The sequence below is a fragment of the Elephantulus edwardii genome, unplaced genomic scaffold (genome assembly GCF_000299155.1).
Source record: "Elephantulus edwardii isolate Elephantulus edwardi_28Jun2011 unplaced genomic scaffold, EleEdw1.0 scaffold00052, whole genome shotgun sequence".
NCBI lineage: Eukaryota > Metazoa > Chordata > Mammalia > Macroscelidea > Macroscelididae > Elephantulus > Elephantulus edwardii.
Genome location: NW_006399802.1, coordinates 1112705 through 1135643, shown reverse-complemented (window position 1 = coordinate 1135643; position 22939 = coordinate 1112705). Strand labels below are relative to the sequence as shown.

At 39.2% G+C, this 22939-nt stretch overlaps 1 protein-coding gene across 1 annotated transcript in view; it reads left to right on the top strand.

The window, feature by feature from the left end:
* The first annotated feature begins 14934 nt into the window (after positions 1–14934).
* Positions 14935–22939, top strand: part of RNF38 (ring finger protein 38) — a 61987-nt gene continuing 53982 nt past the window's right edge. The window contains exon 1 of the mRNA XM_006886845.1: positions 14935–15084. The gene's annotated coding sequence lies outside the window, so the exon portion shown is untranslated. The remainder of the gene's footprint in view (positions 15085–22939) is intronic.

Here is a 22939-nt window from a genome sequence, read left to right as displayed (position 1 = left end):
TTATCCTGAACCATCTTCACAATATTTACTAGGCGTAAGCCCACTGTTGCAGTCATGGGATAGTCCATCTCATTGAGGTTCTTCCAGACTCTTTCACAGATCCTCTACTTTTCTTCCCAGCATGATGGTTTTTTCCCAAGGACTGGCACCTCCTGACATGATGCTTGTAGGATATGACATAGCACGCTGGTTGTACTTCTTTCAGAACAAGTTTATTTGATTAGCAGTCCATGGTATATTTATTACTCTTTGCCAACATCATAATTCAGAGACATTTAATTCTTTTTGGTCTTCCTTACTTACTTTCCAGATTTCTGGTGCATAGGAAGCAGTTGAAAGTACTAGAGCTTGAGTCAGATGCAACTTAATCCTTGCTGTTTAACACTTTAAAGAGGTCATATTTCCCAGTGCAACATGTTTTTTGATTTCTGTTCCTACCATGGGTGTTGATTGTAGGTCCAAGCAAAATGAGATAATTGACATTGTCAATCTTTTCTCCATCTATCTTGGTATTGCCTATTGATGTGGTTGGTGAAGATTTTTGTTTTCTTGATATTGAGGTAAATTCTTATTAAAGGCTGTCATCTTTGAACTTCTCCAGTAAATGCTTCAAGCCTTCACTTTTTTGCAAGCAAGTTTATGTCATCTGTATATGGTAAGTCTTCTTTCCGTCCTGATGCTACCTTCTTCTTATAGCCTGGCTTCTCAAATTATTTGCTCAATGTACATATTGAATTATTTGGAGAAAGGGTACAACCTTTCCTGATTTTAAATTATGCAGTACCCCTTCATTCTGTTCACATGATGACTTCCTGGTCTGTGTATAGATTCTACATGAACATAATTAATTAAGCATTATGAAATTCCTCTTATTTGCGGTGTTATCCATAATTTATTATGTTCCACACAGTCAGATACTTTTGTGTAGTCAGTAAAGTACAAGTAAACATCTTTCTGACTCTCAGAGAAGTCTGACATCATCATCTGACATCAATAGTGATATGCCTTGTTCATGGCCTCTTCTGATTCTACTTTGAATTTCTGGCAGTTCCCTGTTGATATACTTGTTCCAAACATTTGTAAATAATCTTCAGCAAGCTTTTACGTGTCTATGATATCAATGATATTGATCATTTTTGCATTCTATTGTATCACCTTTTTTTGAGGCAATAAGGAACGGCTAGCAATCCCTTCCAGTTGGTTGACCAGATTACTATTTTCCACATATTTTTTTTTAATAAGTGAGCATATCCAGAGCTGTATCTGTTTGCTGAAACACTTCATTTGGTATTGAATCAGTTCCTGCAGACTTATTTTTTGCCAATGCCTTCAGCGCGAGTTGAACTTCTTCCTTCAATACCATAGGATTTTGATCATATACTACTTTCTGAAATAGTTTGTCTTGACCAATTCCTTTTGATATAGTAATTCTATTGTTCTTTTTCTTCCATCTCCTTTCCATCTTCTTTTGATGTTTCTATGCCATTCTTTTGCCCACCAAATCTCTCTGTATTGCAACTTGAGGTTTAGATTTTTGTTCAGTTCTTTCAGCTTAAGAAAGGCCAAGTGTGTTCTTCCTTCCCTTTTGGTTTTCTAACTCCATGTCTTTGCACATTTTATTATTATACTTTGCTTTGTCTTCTGGAGCTTCCCTTTGGCATCTGTTTAGCTCTTTTATGTCATCATTTGTTTTTTTACTTCTCTGTTGAAAACACATTTCAGAGTCTTCTCACATCCGCGTTGGTCTTTTCTTTCTTTTCTAATGACCTTTTCATTTTTTTCATATATAGATTCCTTAAAGTCATTCCGCAACTCATCTTGTCTCCAGTTGCTAGTGTTCAGTGCATCAAATCTCTTCTTAAGATGGTTTTTAAATACAGGTGGCATCAACTCAGGGTCATATTTTGGCTCTTATAGACTTGTTTTCATTATCTTGAGCTTGAACTTGTGGCCCCTGGCCACATGTTCACTGTTGATACTGAAATTCTTGACTGTCTCTTTTTACAGAATTATTTATTAGTCAGTCACTGCTCTGCAGGAGAAGATTGGGCAGTCTCTTCCAGGGCAATTAACTGCTTCTTAAAACCCACTGGAGGGTCAGCTAGGTATCAGTTCCAACTCTATGGTACACAACAACAACAGTTATTATTAATGTGTCTTGAGTTTTGTGTGATCCCTTTCAGACTGCAAAAGTTGGTTGTTATTGTTACATACTGTCAGGTTGAAATCAACTCCTAGCTGACCCTCCAGCAAATTTTAAATTGCACAAGCATCCTTTGCCCATCTTTGTCCCACACATATGGCAGTAGAAGCCCTCAATTTCTTCATCCTTGTCTTGCATCCATATTTGAATACTTCTATTAACAAGGACTTGTATGCTATGGATATCAGTGATAGTGTTGTAATTCTGGATAGATCTTGAAATAGTGCTCTTTTCTTTCTTTTTTTTATTTAAATTTTTTTTTTAATTATTTTTGTGTGCGTGTACTGTCAAATCAGATCTGACTGGTACAGGAGGAGATGGCCCCTCCTTCCCCGGCAGAGCATCTGGTGGATTCGAACCGTGCACTTCTGGGATTGTAGTTGCAGCTTCTTGCCACTAGGCCACCAGAGCTCTGAAATAGTGCTCTTTTCAATGATGACTCTTAGTCCTGGCATCATAGATCCTGTCATTTTTTTTCTTCCCCTCTCCAGTTTAAAATGGCCAGTGCCAGTTGATTTCAGTTTACTAATGCCTAGGATATCAATCTCTATGCACATCATTTCATTGGTTACAGGCTCCAGTTTTCTTCAGTTCATTCCATGTTCCAGTTATTAATGAGTGTTTGCAGCTTTACTCCATCAGCCTCATTGAGGTAGACTCTACTTTGAGGAGGCAGCTCTTCCCTAGCTGCATTTTTTTGTGCCTTCCAACCCAAGAGGCTCATCTTTAGGCTCTATGTTGCACAGTCTTTCATTACTACTTTAGGGTTTTCTCAGGCCTGTTACATCAAAAGTGGACAGTCAGTTCTAATTCTTAGTCTGTCCTAATCTGAAAACACCAGTGAAACCTGTACACCATGTGTGGCCTTGCTGGTTTTTTAAAAAATACCAGTAGCATAGCTTCTATCTTCACAGCAGCATGTACCTGGTGAGAGACGGTATGGTAACATGGCAGATGAGTGGTGTAAACAGTGTATTGATCTATTTTGTTTTAGATGGAGATGTAAATGACTTGTGTATCTCAGGAAGAGCAATTTTCAGTATCTTTCACAGTTTTCATTCTTGTCGTGACAACCACTGCTAAAGAGGACAGTCACAAAGTCAGAATTCTTGGAAAGATTCTGCTGCAAGTAACTGCTTTTCCCTCCAGGTTCTGTAGTGTCCTAGCTATTTGTAGTTGTTTAAACTTGACTCTGATGTTAATTGCACTAGGCACATTCCAAGCACTGAGTAACCACAGCTGAGTAGTTGGTGATGTGTAAGCCATTTTCACCGTTGAAAAAAATGTTCCGTTGAACAGTTTTCCTACAGGATTTCCTAACTTTATGAAGAAGTACCAAATGGTAGTGGACTGGCATTCTGCCACCAATGACTGCCACCATTAGGTAGTCATAGGTGCCCTGCCTTACAGCCTTATCAAGTCACTCATCAGGTGCTTACCAAGAGGGTATGTTACATTTTCCTGTGCTGGACATTAGAGAGGAGCCAGCAGCATAGATCTTCAAACTATTCAACCTAGAGATTGTAGCAGCTTTGTTAACACCTACACAGACTTCCTAGTGTAAGCTCTAGGTAGTAAAGATCTTAACTAGCTGGGGTGGGTTCCCAAGGAGTTTAACCCATAAAGGTTGGAAGCTCAGGGAGAGGGAGAGAACACAGAAGACTTTCGTTTCTTAGATTGAGCACTTGTTTCTTGATTCTTATCTGACAACTCCCACTGGTCCCTCTTCTCTTTGTTAATATCTTTCTTCCAGTTCTCTTATCACATAACCCATATCCATACACACAGAGGAAAAATTGTTTTCTACTTGTTTGAGATAGAAGATCTGTAATGCTATGTAAAAATCACAGGAACAGAAAAAAGTTCTGAAGGATCTTAAGGGTTTGAATTGCATTACATTTGATGGGCTTAAAAGTGTGCCTGATACTTTTCACTTTTCTTCTATCATTGGTAGATAATGTCATTATCTCCCAGCTGGCTACTTTGTAGAAGTTTTGCAGAGGGCTTTAGTGAGAGGCAGCCTTGGGCTAGAGGACAGGATATGTTCACAGAGGGCTGTTAGTTTACTCCAGCCTCACTTTGTCCAGAGATCATAAAAGTCTGTGATGTTACTGCTGGAATTTTGATTCAGCAGTTGCTAAGCACCTGCTGTTGGTGTTTCAGGCATTAAACATGGGTCTTTGGTTCATAGTCAGAATAGAGTCAAGGTGCTCAATCTGTTGTGGGACAAATGTACTTAATTACTGTACACTGTTATTCATACGAAGGATGTACAAAAGTTAGGGTGTGCTCAAATTCTATTTTGGACCGATTCCTTCATCTTCTGATCCAGTTGAGGTACAGCAGTGGGAAAGAGATTGCAAAGATAACTAGATTCTGATTTTCTCCTGACCCTTAATATTTTCGCTTCAGCACAATAACCAAATATAACATATAATTATTGTATTCATCTTTTTTCTATTTTTTAATAAAATTTTAATTGTTTTTTATGTGTGTACTGTCAAATTGGATCTGACTGGTACAGGAGGAGATTGTCGCTCCTTATTCAGCAGAGCATCTTTGTACTCATTTTAATTCCTATCTGCCTGAAAGAAACCCACCTCTTCCGTGAGGTCATGTACCTCTCCTTGTCTCCGATAACATTTCTCTTACGTGTCACAATGAAGTCTCCTCTTACATCTTGAGTAAGATCAGGACAGGAACCAGCCTGGCTTCAGTATTTAACTTTATCTCATTTCCCACGCCTAGGAAGTAAAGGTCCAGCTCAGTTAAGCCTTAGAGCCAGATAATTTGGCCTCTTTGCGCCTATTGTGAGAAAACTTTCTACGTCAATAAAAGTTCCTACCTCTCAGGTCGTATGAATACATAATATGTCGTGAGAATAAAGTGCAGTTAGTTACTGTTTAATTTCTGAATTTTGGAGGTGGGTGATACAAAGCAGCTGTAACAATTAGAGAATAGTATACTTAGAATCCAGGCGAATTGGTGGTGGAGGCGAAGCAGCCGCCTGGTCTGGCGGAGGGCGGGCTGGGGCGGAGCTGTTCAGGGGCGCTGTGCGACTGGCTCTGTTGCCGGAACTAGTCCGAGTTGCGCGCCTGGAAGAGCGCAGCCCCGCCCCCTCTCTCCGCGGGGTAGAAACAAAGGGGGCTCGGTGCGCAAAGCAAAGTGAGGGGAAAGGGGCGGAGCAGTCTGGCAACCTCCCGCGCGGGGCTCGCTAGGTCTGTGTGAACCAGAATCCTGGGCGGGGGAAGGAAGAGTACCCAGAATCCAGAGGTGGCGGGGCAGCGCGCTGGCGCGTATTGCGGCCTATCGGCGAGGGGTGTCGCCTGCGCGCGCAGCGGCCATTAGTGCGCCGGCGCGCGGTGGGGCCGTGGCCGTGGGCTTGGAGTCGCGGGTGCGGCGGGGCGGGGCCCCTCCCTCGTGCAGCGGTGCAGGACAGTGTCTAGGCCCGGGCAGTTGGGGAGCAGGGCCGGAGAAGATGGGGCCCCCAAGACATTAGCCGACTGTGTTAGGCTTGGGTGTGCAGCCGTCGTTTCCTGGCGCGACCCGTGTAATGGTGCTGGGAAGAAGGAAGCGCCGTGACAGCGCGTCAGTCGCAGCCCGTGTGCCAGGGGTGAGGAGGCCCGGTGACAACGGATCTGGCGAGCTGGCGGCTAGCTGGGCGAGCGGTCACAATAGGAGACGGTGGCCCAGTTCGGAGCCGAGGGAGCAGCCCCGCAGGGCGGAGCCTCCCCTCCCAGGTACTGGGCACTGCGGCCGTTGGTTCCTGGGCGAGGGCGGGACGGGCCGTGCCTCGGGGCGGTGGGCAGCCTGCGAGGCCGAGCCTGGGAACCAGGCGGAGGCTTGGTTGCCGGGTGCTTGGTGGGGCGCGGCCAGGACGCCTGGCTCTCTTTGTTCCGGGCAGCAGCGAGGAGGTGCGGCTGTTGCCAGCAGGAGCTGCCGTCCCGCTGATGCCTGGCAGATGGCCTCGTTCTCTTGCTCACTCCCTTTTTCCCGAGGCGCAGGTGAAATGATGTCACCGGGAGAACGCGGAACGCATTAAAAGGGTCCTTTCTGGTCCTTCAGCCGTCGCGGGTTACTCGGCCGACCGCATTTTGTTTTTAGGGAATGGAAGTTCTTTTCAGGGCTGAAGAATGAAAGAGGTTGGTTTTTGAACTGGGAGTCTTTGGTGAGGGCTATAAAGAATTAAGGTTTTCTTAATAGTGTGTAGGGAATGGGGGGCTATTTCCGTGTTATAGTGCTTTTGGGGGAGGACGTTTCGCAGAATGGGTTTTTAAATGGCAGTATTAACTAAATTTACACGGTAGAAGTCATCTATACTGATTATTCTACCCTAAATAGGAATATGTACCTTTTTGTTTCTAATCCTTTGTTTTGGGGTTGTTTTTTTTGCCAGTTGTCATTGAGTTTACTCTGTCTCACAGTGTCAAATAGATCTGTATATGCTCTATAGACCTCTGAATGATCTTTTCAGAAATAGCTACCAGGTCTTCATTTTTGGGGGGTTTTCTTTTAAGAACTTTTTTTTTATATTTTAATGAAAATTTATAAAGAACTTGGATTTCCATTCATTTATTATTGTACATTTTCCTCCCTATCCCCCTTACCCCCAGGTCACTTTTTTCTTTGGGAAAAAGTTCTTTAATTGTTAAGACAATCGTTTCCCCACCACCACCATTTTACTATGCAATTCGAATTCTGAACTCTTTGTCTTGCCAATAATACCTTATCATATATTCCTTTTATACATATCTCTCCCTCATTTGTTTCAATGCCTTGTGCATTATTTATCCCCTCTTTTGTTAGTTTTTCCCACCCCCATGTCAGTTCTGTTTTCTAACACTGGCATTATGCAGTATTTGTCTTTTGTGACAGATAGATATTTCACTCAGCATAATGTCCTCCGTGGTCACCCATTTTGTATATTTCATGATTTTTTTCAGTGCTGTGTAATATTCCATTGTGTGACTACATCACAGCTTCTCTATCCATTTGTTTGTTGATGGGTACTTGGGTTGTTTCCAATTCTTTGCTATTGTGAACAAAGCCACAATAAACATTGGTGTGCATATATCTGCATGGGTGGCAGTTCCGGTTTCTTTAGGTATATTCCCAGTAGTGAAACTGCTGGGTCAAATGGTATTTCTATTTACAACTTTTTGAGAAAACACCACACTGCCTTCCATAGTGGTTGCACCATTTTATACTCCTACCAACAGTGAATAAGGGTTCCAGTTTCTCCACAACCTCGCCAACATTTGTTGTTTGCTCTGTTGAGTTTTGCTGTGGGGTTAGATGATATAGTTGTTTCTAATTCTTAACTTGTGATTTGTGTGTGTGTGTGTTTAAATAATCGTGATTCCCAACTTAGGGTTCACTTCCAAGCCGAGTGTCTTAACTGGATCATTCTGCTGGTGGAAATCAATATGCATTTCCACCTAAGAGAAAGTTGAATCTTAATCTACGTTTCTAATACATTCTTACACATAGAAATCACCTGGGGATCTATAAGAATCACCTGAGGATAACATCAAAGTATCGATTTGATTCTTGTATATGAACAGAATGGCAAATTAATTATCTGTAGAGGATCAAGCTGGAGTGAACTGATTTGAAGTACTGGTTCCCACAGTTTGATTAAGTTAAATATCTTTCTCTAACCCACTCCTCCCCTGACCCCCTCCTGCTTTTCGTTGCTATTTCCAGTCTGTAGCAAATTAAAAAAATCTGGGCTTTAAACATTTTGGAGTGAACATCTGAGAATGATCCTGGAAAATAATGTACTGTAGCATTATACTTGCTTGAAGGCTAGTTGTGTCTTTCTTCCCAGCTACCTGTCTTAAGCTATTCTTTTTAAGTTCACATATTTCATACCATCGATCCTATTCAGACTTTTTAAAAAACAAACCCAGAAAACATCTTTTTATTTTGTTTTGGGTAAGGTTTTTTAAAAAAGATTTTCCATTTGACAGTTCTTACACATTTTGATTCAGGATGTTGAATGCAGTCCCTATAACTCGTTAATTATTTATTTTCTCAGAGTCTTAAACCTGTGAGGTCTTATTTGGCTTTAATTACAAGTGCTATGCTAAACATATTTACAATAAAATTTTCTTAAATGGCTTTTGTAATTGGGTTTGTTTTAAAATTTGTTCCAAGACTTTAGGGGCAGTTAAAATAAGCGTAAAACTGTTCTGGTTTGGAAGAACACTGTCTAGTTGAAGAACTAAGACTTCTATGCATTAAGGTTCATTATACAAGATGAGGTACAGTTTTCAGATCAATTTTATGAAGCTGGAACATGGTTGTAATCAAAAAACTATTGGACTTTTAACTGGAAATTGTACCACTATCCATCTTGTTTAGTACCTAGTGACAATAGGTCACTTTTTGAAAACCTTGTTGTTTACCATCAGAACCTACCAATAGCTGACTCTCCAGTGGTTTTCCTGAGCCAGCCGATGGAAAGGGAGGAGATTGCCCATCCTCCCATGGAGTAGCTGGTGGAGTCAGACTGCATGTGTTAAATCTGTTCATTAAAGAGTTTCAAATTTTAACAACTTAAGTTTTGTACCTCAAGATTTTAATACTTTGCTTTTGTAGCTAAATTTAATTGACATGGGTTGAGAATTTTCTGTACAAGAGCAGCATGATGTTGAGGAGGACATAGAGGGCTAAATATAACAGAGAATAGACATTCTGTCTTTCTCTCTTTTTTTCCCCCTTTGTATTAACTGAGCACTTATTTTGTGTCATTCTCTACATCCAGAACCCACTACCAAACCAGTTCTGCTACCTTCTACTGGATTTCTGAGGTTGTAAATCTCTACAAGAGTAAGGTGTTTGTCTTCTAGGGAGCAGTTAGTGGAGCTTCCCAACTCAACGCACTATAACATCAGGGTTCCTTTTTCTTTACCATTAGCATTGGATGAGGATTTTCATTAACTGTTGCATAGCTAGATTCTAATTGTGACTGTTTAAGTGCTCATCTATATTGGCTCAGTATTAGAAAGGAGATCTCATGGTGTGTGTAGGGGAGTTATGCTTGCTAATTCAAAGGCACCAGGAGAACTAGTGCTAAGAAGGCTGCACTGCAATCCTAAAGACATATGGTTCGATTCTCCACTGGAGAATGGTGGGCAGTCTCCTCTCATGTGATTTATTGCCTCTGAAAACCCCTGGAGGGTCAGCTATGGGTCAGTTCCAACTTGACAGACACACAATACAACAAGCCAAAGGTAACAGATCTCTGACTATTCAAATCCTCCAAGGGTCCCATAATACTGCTAGAGGATCAACTGTTGAGTTTATTCTGACTTGATGATGAATTTGAGATGTCTTTTTTTTAAATTGTGATCATTTATACTTGCTCTATATAGAAAGATTATTTTAAGCACAAAATTATAGGTTTTGTTTTTTGTTGGGTTTTTTTTTGTTTTTAGTATTCCTTCTACATCTCTGTTTTTTAATGCTTCTAGTTTGGTTTATTTCACTATTTTGACATTCACTTTGCAGGAAAGATACTTCTTGGTTATTGATTTTTTTTTTTAATAGGAATATAGTTTTCATTTCTCTTTTCCTCTGGCTTAACTCAGCTTGCTTTTTCTTTGGTGAGAGTGAACAGATTGTAAACACACATTTGTTGTTGTTACATACCGTCAAATCAGAACCAATCCATAGCTGACCCTCCAGCATATTTTCAGAGGCAGTAAATTGCATTGGAAGAGATTGCCTGTCTGGTTAGGAGCAGCGTATAAAATGATACTGTAGCTCTTTATCACTAGGCCACCAAAGAGTGCACACATTTAGAGACTTCGGAGAATTTCCTCATCAGCAAATATTAAGTATTCCCATGACATTGTATGGGGGAGGGGGGAGCAATGCTTGAAATCTGTATTATACATTAACAGAAATTTGAAGTAAACAGATGAAATAGAAACATCATTTACAGGTTTCCTTTTCCCCCCAACTGTTGGTATTTTTCAAGTTAAAAGGACCAAGATACCATTCTTCCCACTTCATGGGTTCCTGGTGCTCTCAGGTTGATTCCAATTTATGGCATCCCCCTGAATGCAGAGTCAGAAATAATTTTTTTTGTTGTTATTATGTGCCATTGAGTCAACTCTGTTGATGATCCAGCCAGTTTTCAGTGGCTGTAAATCACACAAAAGGAGATTGCCTATCTTTTGTTGTGTAGAACAAGTGGTAGACTCAAATTGTGAGTGCCTTTGGATTGGTAGAGTAGTTCCTTATCCACGAGGCTACAAGAACTCTTCTAATTTTACCTTTCTAGGCTGAATGTCTTTAAGAGCAAGAACTGTTATTTTCCCGTTGTATTCATAGCACCTAGTGTATGTGGTAGACATGCAACAAATGTAAGTAAACCAGAAAGTGCGCTTATAGCCCCTTTTCCACAATTTTTTATATGTGCACACAGTTTTGTTTTTTGTATTGATTTTATCGTTGTCTAGGTATCATCAAAATCCATACAGTTCTTACAAATCAAATCTTGAAGAGTAGATACTGAAAAGTTTTATTGAGAAGGTGAGGTACCAGTTTAAGAGATTAGAAATAACTATTTGAGGGGTAAGAAATCCTTGTGCTTCAGTTCAGGATTGTGGAAAAGAAGGGGAAATTTTGTATAAACATGTTAATGCCTTTCTTTCCTAGCCTTTGTTCTTGTCTCCCTTCTCACTTCCTTAGTAATGTGGTACTGCAGTTAAGGGGCCTGTGAGTTTTATCAGTGGTGATTCTACTCCCAGAAGGACTTGGGCTCAGATTGTTGTTGATGCCTTAACTCAAGAATAGGAATAAACTGTTATGGTGATTAAAAGATCATAATTTGTTTCTTTTACAGTCTAATTAAGACAACCAGAATTCTAGAAAAGAAACTTAATTTGTTGGCATTTTTAGTCTGTTAAATTATATGCTTTTTAAAAAAATTGTTGTCTAATATACTACCACATATTTGATAGCTTAAAACACCAAATCTATTACCGAACAGATTTCATGATTTTAGAAGTTCTAGCACAGTTTAGCTACTTAGTCTTCAGTTCAGGATCTTACTTAGCTGAAGCTAGGGTTTCTTATGAGACAAAGTTGTCTTCCAAGTTCATTTTTTATTTGCCAATAACATAAGATTCTTGCACTCAGGTCCCCTTGCCAATTAGCCCCTATAATATACTTTCTCAGCACATAATAATTTGTTTCAAGGGTTGACAGAAGGATCACAGAAATGACTCAGTCCCTCTTTTAAGAACTTTCTCTGACTTCAGTTAGGCCTGCCCAAACTTATCTCTCATGTCGATTAATTCAACTGATTTGGAATAAATTACATTTATAAATGCCCTACACCTTTGTTGTAATTTAACCAAATCATGAGAATGAAATAGATTTTTATTATCTGACCTGTACTCACGGGAAGGGAATGATAGAGGAATGTACACCAGTGTGCAGGACTCTTGAGATTACTTTAGAATTCTGCCTCCTCCATACATACACACACAGTGCATGGTTTTGTTTTAGCCAGTGGTAATTAAGTTAAGGACACCTTGTTTTGATCAAGTGCATTTGATCATTTTGTTTCAGATATGCGTTAGTTACAAGGCTTGACTATAGCTTTGCCTCATTGTTCTCCCTTTTTCAGACAGATAGAATTTATGACCAAAGGGATTGAGAGTAGGGAAAGATACTGTTTGTAAATTACCTGGTTCCAGGGGCCAGAGTTGATAGTTTTTAACTTATTGCTGTCAAGTTGGAACCAACATGGCTGACCCTCCATTGGATTTCTGAGGTGGTAAATTGTGTGGGAGATTTTGATTGCCCATCTGTCTTCCGTGGAGTGGCTGATGGATTTGAATCACCAGAGAGGCACAGCACCTTTGAGTTAGCAGTCCAGCTCACCAAAAAGTACACACTATCACTTCCTTTTACTTGTGTATGCTGAAATACATGTTTTTAAAAAATAAAGACCACAGCTAGGAAACCTTCACTGTCCCTTAGACAGCTATTTGTTCTCAGTGATTCCTAAAAGTGCTACTCTGTTATATTTTGGGTTTTGTGGGGGGCTGATGATCTTATTAAAACATTCAACAAAGGTACTTAATAATACGCAAACAGAGTGCCATCAAGTCAGTCCTAACTCAAACTGATCATTTGAATTTCAAGAGTTGCATGCCTTAGATTAAGAAGGCTGCCAATTTTTCTCCTATCAGCCTGGTTACATTCGAACTGCCAGAGATGCAGTGCAACACAGTATATACTACCCTACTAGAGTGTGTCAGAAGTACAAAAGGATTGCAAAAGAGGATTAAATCTTTCAGAGGAACAGACCACATTAAAGGAAGGGAAGATTTCTTAGGTGAGTGAGCCCTCAGGAAATAGGCCTTTTCTTGTGAAATCTTTAAACCCTTAGAAAAACCTTAAGGCTCCTACTTCTAATTTTTTGCCTGTATCATGACGTTCAGAGCACATAAAATTGGCTACTTTGAGTCTCTTTTACTATGATAGGCTTCTTGAGACCAGCAGACATCTTTTATCTCCCTTCATAATAGAACACTGTTTGTGGGGGAAATCAGCAAAGTATACTTCATTGGGAAGGACTGTTAACACATTGCTGTTTGTAGTACAAAGAGAAGTAAGCTCTGATCCAAAATGTTGTTACAGCAAATTATTTTTTGTTAAATTTACATTAATTATATTTTATCAAATCAATGACCATTGAACTGTGCCCACCATTACCTGCCAGATCTTTCCCATTTCCTTTATTCCACCCACCAAATTGTGTGACCCTTCACTGTCCCTTAGGTAGCTATTCCTTCCCTACCCTCACCTCTCTGCTCCCACTCCTCTCCCCCCCTTGGATCCCTATACACATTAGTAATCTATCTGTTTTTAAAATAATGGTCCTATGCTGTGTTTATCCTTATGAGACTGAGTTAGTTTGAATAAGTTATAATGTACTAATCCTTAGGTGTCTTTAAAGGTATATCCTTAGAAGTATTTATACTTTCTGTTTATACTCACCTCTTTGTTGGGCTTTTGGCAAAACATTAAAGGAAAAGAAAAAAAAATGTTTTAAAGGAGTTAAGGGATGTATCATAATAAGAATGGGAACCTAAACAATAGGGTCATTGTTCATCTGGGTATTTCTTTACTGTTCAATTATATTGAACATTTCTGCAATTTCCTCAATACACTGCTCTCTTCCTATTGATTTCTCCATATACCCAATGTCTTTGTCTTTACCTAAATACTCATATATTTATATACCTTGACTTACTTTTTATTTTGTAGTATATACATAAAGGTAGAAGAACATGCGTTTTGTTGAGAGCGTGTTAGAGAATGTTGTTAGGTGCTGTCCAGTCATCTACTTGTAGCAGCTCCATGAACAGCATATCTGAACCTTGCCCTGTTATGATCTCTGTCATGCTCAAGTCCATTGTTGCAGTCACTGTGTCAGTCCTTCTTGAGGATCTTCCTTTTTTGCTGAACCTCCGTATTTCTCAGCATGATGTCTTTTTCCAAGGACTACCCACTCCTGACAACATTCCCAAAGTATGTGAGACAAAGTTTAACCATCCTTGCTGCTAATGAGCCAGCAGGTTACATTTCCCCCAAGATAGACTTGTTTATTCTCTTGGCAAGCCATGAAATAATCATTACTCTTTCTAACACTGCAGTTTAAAGACACTGATTCTTCTTTTGTCATCCTTATTTATTGTCCAACTTTCAGGTACATGGGAAGCTTGAAAAGACCATGGCTTGCATCAGGCCACCATAGTGTTAAACTGTTACAAAATAGGCACGTAAATGTGGGACTAAGGCATCGAAATTTTGATGGAGGACATTTAAAATAACATAATCTGGAATATTCAATGTAGGGACAAGCAAGTTTACCAGCTCTAACTTCGAATGGAAATTTATCATCAAATAGCAGTGCATTAGGTGTTTTTAGTGGTTATACCTAAATCATTAAAAATCTACAGAGTATGTACATTTACAAAGGAGTTTTACATGTGATTTTAAAGGAATTAACCTACAATCGAGCAATAAGTGGATGCAGTCATTTCTTTGGGATTTATGATCTTGTTCTTCATTCCTTGGGAAAGTGACTAGGTTGGTTGGATTTGTTTTGGGGTGTTAGTTTTTGGTTTTGTTTTGTTTTGTTTTTAATGAAAGCTCCTATCTCCGCTGTAAAACTCTTATGTTTTGTATTTGTGATTAATAGAGAAATTTGCCAGTGTTCTAAAATCTGTCATCTTTCTTTGCATGATTATTTAGGAAGTTAAAAAGTTTCTTAAAAATTTTCAATCTTAGTCCAGGCAGATACTAATTTTTCTGTACTTAAGATATATGATGTCCTTTGGCATTTTTGTAACATGAAATCTGTTCTTTAGGATTTCACAGTTAATAACAACAACAACAACAACAACAACAACAACAACCAAAAAAATACCAGTAGGTATTACCTGGAAAACAGAAAGCTCTTGTGTTCTTAAGCAGTGCTGTTTTGACTTTTTAAAGAATTTTTTTTGATGGATGATCCATTGCCAGAGGCAACCTTTGCCTCTCTTTGTTTATATGTTTAAAATTAATTTTTAAAATTTTCAGTCTCAGCTAACAATCATCACATACCTAGGAAAGCCAGACTATTCTTCACAGTCATGATTCTCCACTTTGGTGCGGCTAGCCATGAACTATCCTTTTCTTCTCCCTCTTTTTCCCAGATTTCTCCCGGGGCCAATTCAGCACCTCTTCCTGGCCATCCTAACAAGGTGATTTGTGAAAGGGTGAGACTTCAGAGCCTGTTCCCTCTCCTCCCAAGTGATCAGAACACTACCGTTCAAGAGGATGCTCACTTCAAAGCTTTCTTCCAGGTTCTTATATATTTACCCTTTCCATACATAGGGCTGAAGGTCAGAGATACTTCCTCCGTTGTTTTCTAGGAAGGCTTGAAACAAAATTCTTAGTATCATCTTCTTATTTTCTGTCATATGTGTAAGTACTCTTCCTGGAAGACTTCTTTAATACATGCTTTCAGCTACCCTTTCTGAAGCATATTTGTCTTCTCTTTTGCTGTTTATTATTGAGTACCTAATACTCTTATTTTGTTCGTCTTTTGGACTTAATTTATCTTAATAGGCCAAGTTCTGTAAGATGTCAAAAGATACTATAGAATGTGTGGTGTTGTATAGGAACTAAAATTGGATGTATATGCTAGATTTTTTTGAAAAGCAGTCACTACTTCCTTAGTTCCTAGTGGTAGTAGAAATCCTGTTTACTTGCTTTCTAGGGCTTTGTTAATTGAGTAAAATATTACTAAGTTTAAAAGAAAAAAAAAACAACCTTCGCAAGTTAGATGAAAGTATTAAAACAATCATTAGGTTTTTTAAAACATTTTTAGGATCTGCTTGTATAAATAATTGAATGTTAAATTTTCAATATGTAATGCCCAGATATGCATGCATTAGGAATAGAAATCCTATCACTATTACTACGAAGGAAACAAAGGTAAAAAATGCTAGAGATATGGGCTAAAAGTATATTTTTGTAGAGTACATATAAATCTGAGATAGTTCTTAAGCCTGGGAAATTTGGATAGCGTCAGCTTATTTGATTTGAAGGGAGCGAGAGTGATTGCTTGCCTGGGACCTGTTCTGAAGGGAAATGTTGAATGCCCTTTAATGTTAATTTGCTATCACTTTGAAATGACTGGGTCAAACTCCTACTGGCAATAACGTCTCCATCATAATTACCTTTTTGGTGCACCTGTGGCTTTTAAAATCCTAGTAGTAGTGTAAGGCTAAATGAGAACTGAATGTACCTGTTTTGACTTAGAAATTCTTAAACATGTTTAAGAATGAATCCCAATCATATTCTTGGGGCAGAGTTGTTGTTGTTATATGCCATCAAGTTGCTTGCGACTCATAGTGACCCTATGTAAAAGAGCTCTAAATGCTGTTCTATCCTGTGCCAACCTAGCCATCCCAAATACACTCATTCCCACCACTCCAGTCACAGAATCGATCCATCTCATCAAAGGTCTTCCTCTCCTTCACCGCCCCTACACTCTGCTAAACATGATGTCCCTCTCCAAGGACCAATCCCTCCTTGCAACATGCCCATAGTATGTCAGACGAAGCTTCAGAATCCTTGACTCCAAGGAGCATTCTGGCGTCACTTTCTCCAGGACAAACCTGTTCTAGCAGTCCATGATATATTCAGGGCTCAAATCCACCTTTTCCTATTTCTTGTCTATTCTGTCTGTCATATTACTATTTAGATATCACTGTTTATTTCTGTAATCACAATGCATAATGCATCAAGAGATATTGTTACCTGTGCTGAATGACATCAATTTTTAACACAGTGGAGCTAGAAAATGACATATCACCATCACTACTGCTACCAGTTGTTGTTTTTTAACTCCTTGTGTGGGCTCTACAAGGGAGCTCTGGTGGCCTAGGGGTAAGGAGCTACACTGCAACCCAAAGGCATATGGTTTGAATCCACCAACTGCTCTGCAGGTAAAAGATAGTCTCCTCTTGTGCATTTTACTGCCTCTGAAAACCCCTGGAGGGTCAGCTCTGAGTTTATTCTGTCTTGATGGCACTAAACAACAGCGTGTAGTCTAGGTGGCACAAATGGTTTTACTCAGCTATTAACCAGTCATATTGTGCCTCTGGGTCTGGCCGCTAACAGGAATGTTGGCAGTGGGAATCTGCTAGTTACACTGTAGGAGGAAGATGGACCATCTCCTCTAGAAAAGATTTTAAAATTTTGAAACCCAGTTGGAATCCACTAGTTACCCTGTAGGGAAAAGATCGACCATCTCCTCTAGAAAAGATTGAACAGTTTTGAAACCCAATCAGAACTGACCTGACAGCAGTAGAATTGTTTTTGGGGTACACATCTAAAACTCAACTATGTATATGTCACTTTGCTGTGCTTTTGTGGTTTGCGTGTAGTTCTGAAGCTGAGAGCTATGAAACTTATTTCACATACCAGCAGAGTCACCCACAATGGGTAGGTTTCAGCAGAGTTTACAGACTTAAGAAACAAGACTGACCATCTACTTCTGAAAAACATGCCCTCAAAAGGCCTATGAATGATTGTCTGATGCAGGAAGTTGAGTACCTCAGGTTGAAGGACACACAGTGTTACTAGGGATGGAGGAAAACTTTCAATAAAGGACCTTTCTGATGTGGTAAGACTCAAAAGAGAAGCAGTTTTAAACATACATTAATAATTGGATCATGCCATATACAAAACCACAAATCTAGGAAAATGGTAAGTTTAAAAAAAAAGGGATGCATAAAGATCAACATTCTAGCCATTAATGAGCAGTGCTTAGGCATTTTGTATCATGAAATCATACCATTTTGAGCTCTGGTGGCCTAGTGGCAAGAAGCTGTACTGCAATCCAAAAGGTACACAGTTCGAATCCACCAGCTGCTCTGCCGGAGAAGGAGGGACAATTTCCTCCTGTACCAGTCAGATCTGATTTGACGGTACATGCACAAAGAATTTAAAAAAAAAATAAAAATCATACCATCTACTATCTACTCTGGTGGGAATGTCAAATTGAAGAGAAATTATGTCACATTTATTATCAAAAGGAACTTTTCAGAGTATGTCCTAAAGTACAGTGAAGACTTTTATTACAGCAGCATTCAGATGTATGCATCAGTCACTAATGCCAAAGATCAAGAATTTGGTCAGACATGCAGTTAGGATATAGTAATAATAATAGTTAATGCAAAAGTCGGAAACAGTTTTGGTAACTGGAAAATATGACCTTAGAGACAGAAATGAGTCCAGAGATCATATGACAAAATTTTTACTATTGATTAAATTCATTGCAAAGGCTGCCTGTGGAACAGGTGGTCAATTAGTTACAAATAAGTTCACATTGAAGCCAAAGAAAATGAAAACCAGTCCCAGAGAGCCAAAATAGGACCTTGAGTTTATCCCATCTGAATTTAAAAAACCATCTCAATTACAGATTTGATGCATTGAACATTAAGGATTTGTGTTTGGGAAGGACATAATATATAAGGAAAGTAAAAGTTAGATAATCGCTTTTGACTCAGACCTGCTCCTAGCTGACCCTCCAGCAGGTTTTGGGAGCCTATAAAGCAAGGAAGGAGAGTCTGTGGGCAGAAAAGATTGAATGAAACAGGAAGCATCAAAAGAAGATTGGGAGGGGAGCTCTTGTGGCCTAGTGGCAAGAAGCTGTACTGCAATCCCAAAGGTATATGGTTCCACCAGATGCTCTGCCAGAGAAGGAGAGACAATTTCCTCCTGTACCAGTCAGATCTCATTTGACGGTACATGCGCAAAAAATAATAAAATAAAATTTTTAAAAAAAAAGAAGATTGGGGAAATGCACTGATTCACTATGCCAAAAAGAATTGGTTGGTGTAGAACCATCTGAGGAAGTAGCACATGATCAAGAACATAGGATACCGTAGGTATTGGTAAAATTAAAGATTCAAGAATATCCGTTAGCAAATAAATATATTGCTATGCCAAGAAATTTGGAAGAATGCTACTTGGCCAACCAGCTGAAAGAGCTCCCTCCCTTTTGACAATTTTTAAAGGCTGATTCAGCAGTATGGAAATGGATCATTCAATGTCATTGATAACACATGCAAATAAAATCTTGCTGAAAATTATTTTTTAAATGGCTGGAGTAATACAGCAGGGAACCTCTAGAAAGTCAGACAGGATTCCAAAGAGGTTGAGGAGCAAGAGATAACCATTGTTATAAAAGAAAGATGTTTTTACTTGGAAGTTTTTAACTATGCAGAGGCATTTATTTGATTGTATGGACCATAACAAATTATAGATAACTTTGAAAGAATTCCAGAGCTTTTAATTATTGTCAGACAATAGATCAAAACCTTACCCTATCCTGAAACTAAATGGGCTCATAAAGAATACAACCCTCCATGAAATTGATTGATAGTGACTGCAGCAATGGGTTCAACCATGGCAGAGATTGTGACAATCGGAGGACAAAGATTTGAGATCTGTTCATACGGTCACTGTAAATCATAATGACTTGACAGCATCTAACAGTAGCCACTTAACAACCTAAAACTTAATGATTCAAACCTATCAGGAGCAGTTGTACTCTGGAATACAGAGTATAGGTTGTTATGAGTCAGAATCAACTCTACGTAGCTGTTTTGTGTTTGTTCTTCATATTTGTTTGAATATGAGTCATTAACTCAATAATCTTAAACACTGAAAGTAGCTGCCAGATGCAGTTGTTTTTAGTTGCCGTCATATTGAGTACAACTCATAGCAAGTAGTATAAACAACAGATCTGAACCCTGTCTTATACCAACCTCAAAATCTCTCTAAACACACTTGCCAGTTGCTTTAGTCACTGTGCCATTCCATATGGTTGAGGGTCTTCCTCTCCTTCACTGTCCCTCCACCGTCTCCAAGGAGTATCCTCTCCTAGCAATATGCACGAAGTATGAGACGAAGCTTCACCAGCTGTGCCTCTAAGGAGCACTCTGGCTTCATCTTCACCTAGACATTTGTTCTTTTGGCAGGCCATGGGATGGATGGATTTTCAGTACTTTGCTCCAGCACCACAGATTAAAGCCATCCGGTCTTTTGTCCTTTTCATTCATTATCTAGCTCTCAGATACACAGCAGGTGATTGAAAACACCAGTGACTGAATCAGGTTCATCTTAGTCCTCAAACTAACATCATCACTCCTCCGTAATTTTTTTTTTTATTTTATTTTTTTCCCCCTCAGTAATTTGTAGAGGCCCCCGGGCTACAGACTTTCCCAGTGCAGTAGGTCTCCTGATCTCTTGGCTCCTGGTACCAAGTGTGGATCCAAGTAAGATACAAATGCAGTTGATACTTTGAAATAAACACCTTATTTTGAAAATATAAGGTGTTTCATTTTAATATTGAAGAAAGGTGAAAGGTAATAATAAATTTTTATTTATAGTTCTGTTATTGTGTACTCTAGAATTGGAACTGACTCAAAGCTGATGGTCCAGCGAGTTCTCTGAGAAAGTAAATTGCACTGGAGACTGCCTATCTTTTCTGCAGAGCAGCTGGTGGATGGGTAACTTCTTACTACTAAGCCACTAGAACTCAGGTTTTTGAAGCTCAGCTGTGTCAGATGATTAGTTGAAGGTACAGAACAGTAACAATTTAGCTTAAAAAGAACAAAACCAAAACAACTCACTTCCTTTAACTATTAGAGCAAGACCTCAGGTACTTTGTCCCTGGAAAAACTATAGATGTTCCTTAACTAGTTCATTACTGTCTTTGTAATCCCTTTGAGATACTGATACATCCAACGAGTTCTGATACCAGAGTTGAGTGTAATTTATTTGTCAAGTTCGGCATCTCAGCCTCATTACTCACTTGTTATTGCGTGGAAAAGGAGAACTTGCCCTTAGATTTTTTAACTCTTACCCCTGTACTGGCCAGTATTTTTCCCAGCATTTTATGGACTTTTCATTTCCAATGTAATGTTTAAACAAATTCACCCACCTCTTCCACTTTTTTCTTTAAATACTTCCTTCCTTAGCTTGTCTTGTCACTTCTCTGATAAGCCTTTTCCAGAGAAATTGATTTTTCCCACTGCAAGCATGAGATTTGGGGTATAAGTCCAGAAAGTAAGAAGCCTAAAGGAGAAGGAAAATACTCAATGTTGATAAGTCTGCATTCTCACTGCTATTTCCAACACTCTTGTTTCTTGAACAAAAAGCTTCTCTTTTATAGGGTGTTTTTTTGTCATTCAGATCCATTGAAGACAGACGATTTTTAAAAAGTTTTGCATATAGATTTATAAAGGATAAAGCTGACATTTGTGTTATATTAAACCTACCACCTAGTTAAAGGGAGCTCTGGTAGCACACTGAGTAAGGAATTGTGCTTCCAACCCAGATCCACCAGCTGCTCCACAGGAGAAATGAAGATACTCTCTTGTTGTACAATCTGTGTGTTTTTTTTTTTTTAAACCTACTAGAGGACCAGTCGAGTCCATTCTGACTCACCGGAACATCGCAACACCTCACAGCTTAGAAATCAGCTATTACTAATACATTTGAAGGCACATATGATCCCTTCCTGTTATCTCCACTTGCTGACCTCTGCCTGTACCTCCCGTAAACTTCTGTTGTGAATTTGATTTTTATTACTCCCTTGCTTTTCTTTATGGGGTAAGCATGTGCAGTTCCTACACTATGTTGTTTAATTTTACTTCTTTCGAAACTTCATTTATAAATGACATTGTACTTTGTGTATTTTTTCACCACCTTCAGATGTATCCATTTAGAGGCAGGTGGCTGTGTTGTTGATTTATTCTACTGCTGCTGCTGCTGCTGCTGCTGCTGCTGTTTTTGTTGACTGCCATCAAGTCTGAACGGACCCATAGCTGACCCTGCAGCGAGTGCGTGTTTCATAGGCTGTTAACTAGCTTGGGAGGAGATTGCCTATCCTTCTCCCAGAGCAGCTGGTGGATTTGTACCATGTACTTTTAGGATTGCAGTACAGTATTTTACCACGAGGCCACCAGTATACCATTATTTGAATATAAGGAACCCTATTGTAATAGGTTGTGTTTTGTTGTTGTATCATAGATTGTACCCAACCTATAGCTGATGCTTCAGCGGGTTTTCAAAGCCAGTTAATTACAGGGGAGGAGATTGCCCATCCTTCTCCACAGAGCAGCTGGTAGCCTTGAACCATGTGAGTTTGGGATTGCAGTGCAGCTTCTTGCCTCTAGGCTACCAGACCTAGCTAAAAGGTTAGCTATTTGATCCTAACAGCTGTTCTGAGAGATAAAAATGAGACAGTCTTTTTTGTTAACAGTCGTCAATCTTGGAAACTGTTAAATTCTCTTGATGATTCAGAATCACTTTATGGCAATGGTTTTGATTGTTGTTTTGGTTTTGCATGCTACAGTTTCATCTCTCTTTTGATAGACATTTGGATAGTTTCTAGTTTGTTACTGTTATGAAAAATGCTTCCATGAATACTCAGTTTTCTACTGCACATTTAGTTGGCATTTTAAGGTTTCTGTAAAAGTATTGGCTTTTGTTTTTATTGCTCAGGTTGTTCTCATTGAAGAGACATCATAATGAATATATTTGTGGAAAGTGCTCCTTAGAGGGAAGAGTTGCAAAACTTTGTCTTAAATAATTTGCACATGTTTGAAGAGGCTATTCAGCTATTAGTTGGGAGACGGACATCATACTTGGACAGGTGGAGGATCAATAAGAGAAAGGAAGACTCTCAATGAGATGGATTGACAATGTCGGCAACAGTGGACTGAAGTCTAGGGGGTGATAAGGATGGCACAGGATATAAGACAGGGTCCAGAGCTGTTGTTCACAGGGTCAATATAACGTAAGAGTTGTACTCTGCTGCAGCACTTAGCAACAACAATAAACAACAGTGTATAGGTCTAGTGACTTCTGGTAGCTTAATGGTAAGGAATTGCCCTGCCAACCCAAAGGCAAGTAATTCAAATCCACCAGTTGCTTCCCTGGGGAAAAGATGAACAATCTCCTCCCCTGCAGTTTACAGATCCTTGAAAATTTACTGGAGTGTTAGCTGTAAGTCAGTTCAGATTCAGTGGCACAAAAGAACTACATTTTAAAAATTATGCAGCTCTGTCATCACAAATGAGATAAAAACAAATTTTACCGCTGTGCAAAATCCTCAGGTTTTTTTTTCTTTTTTTT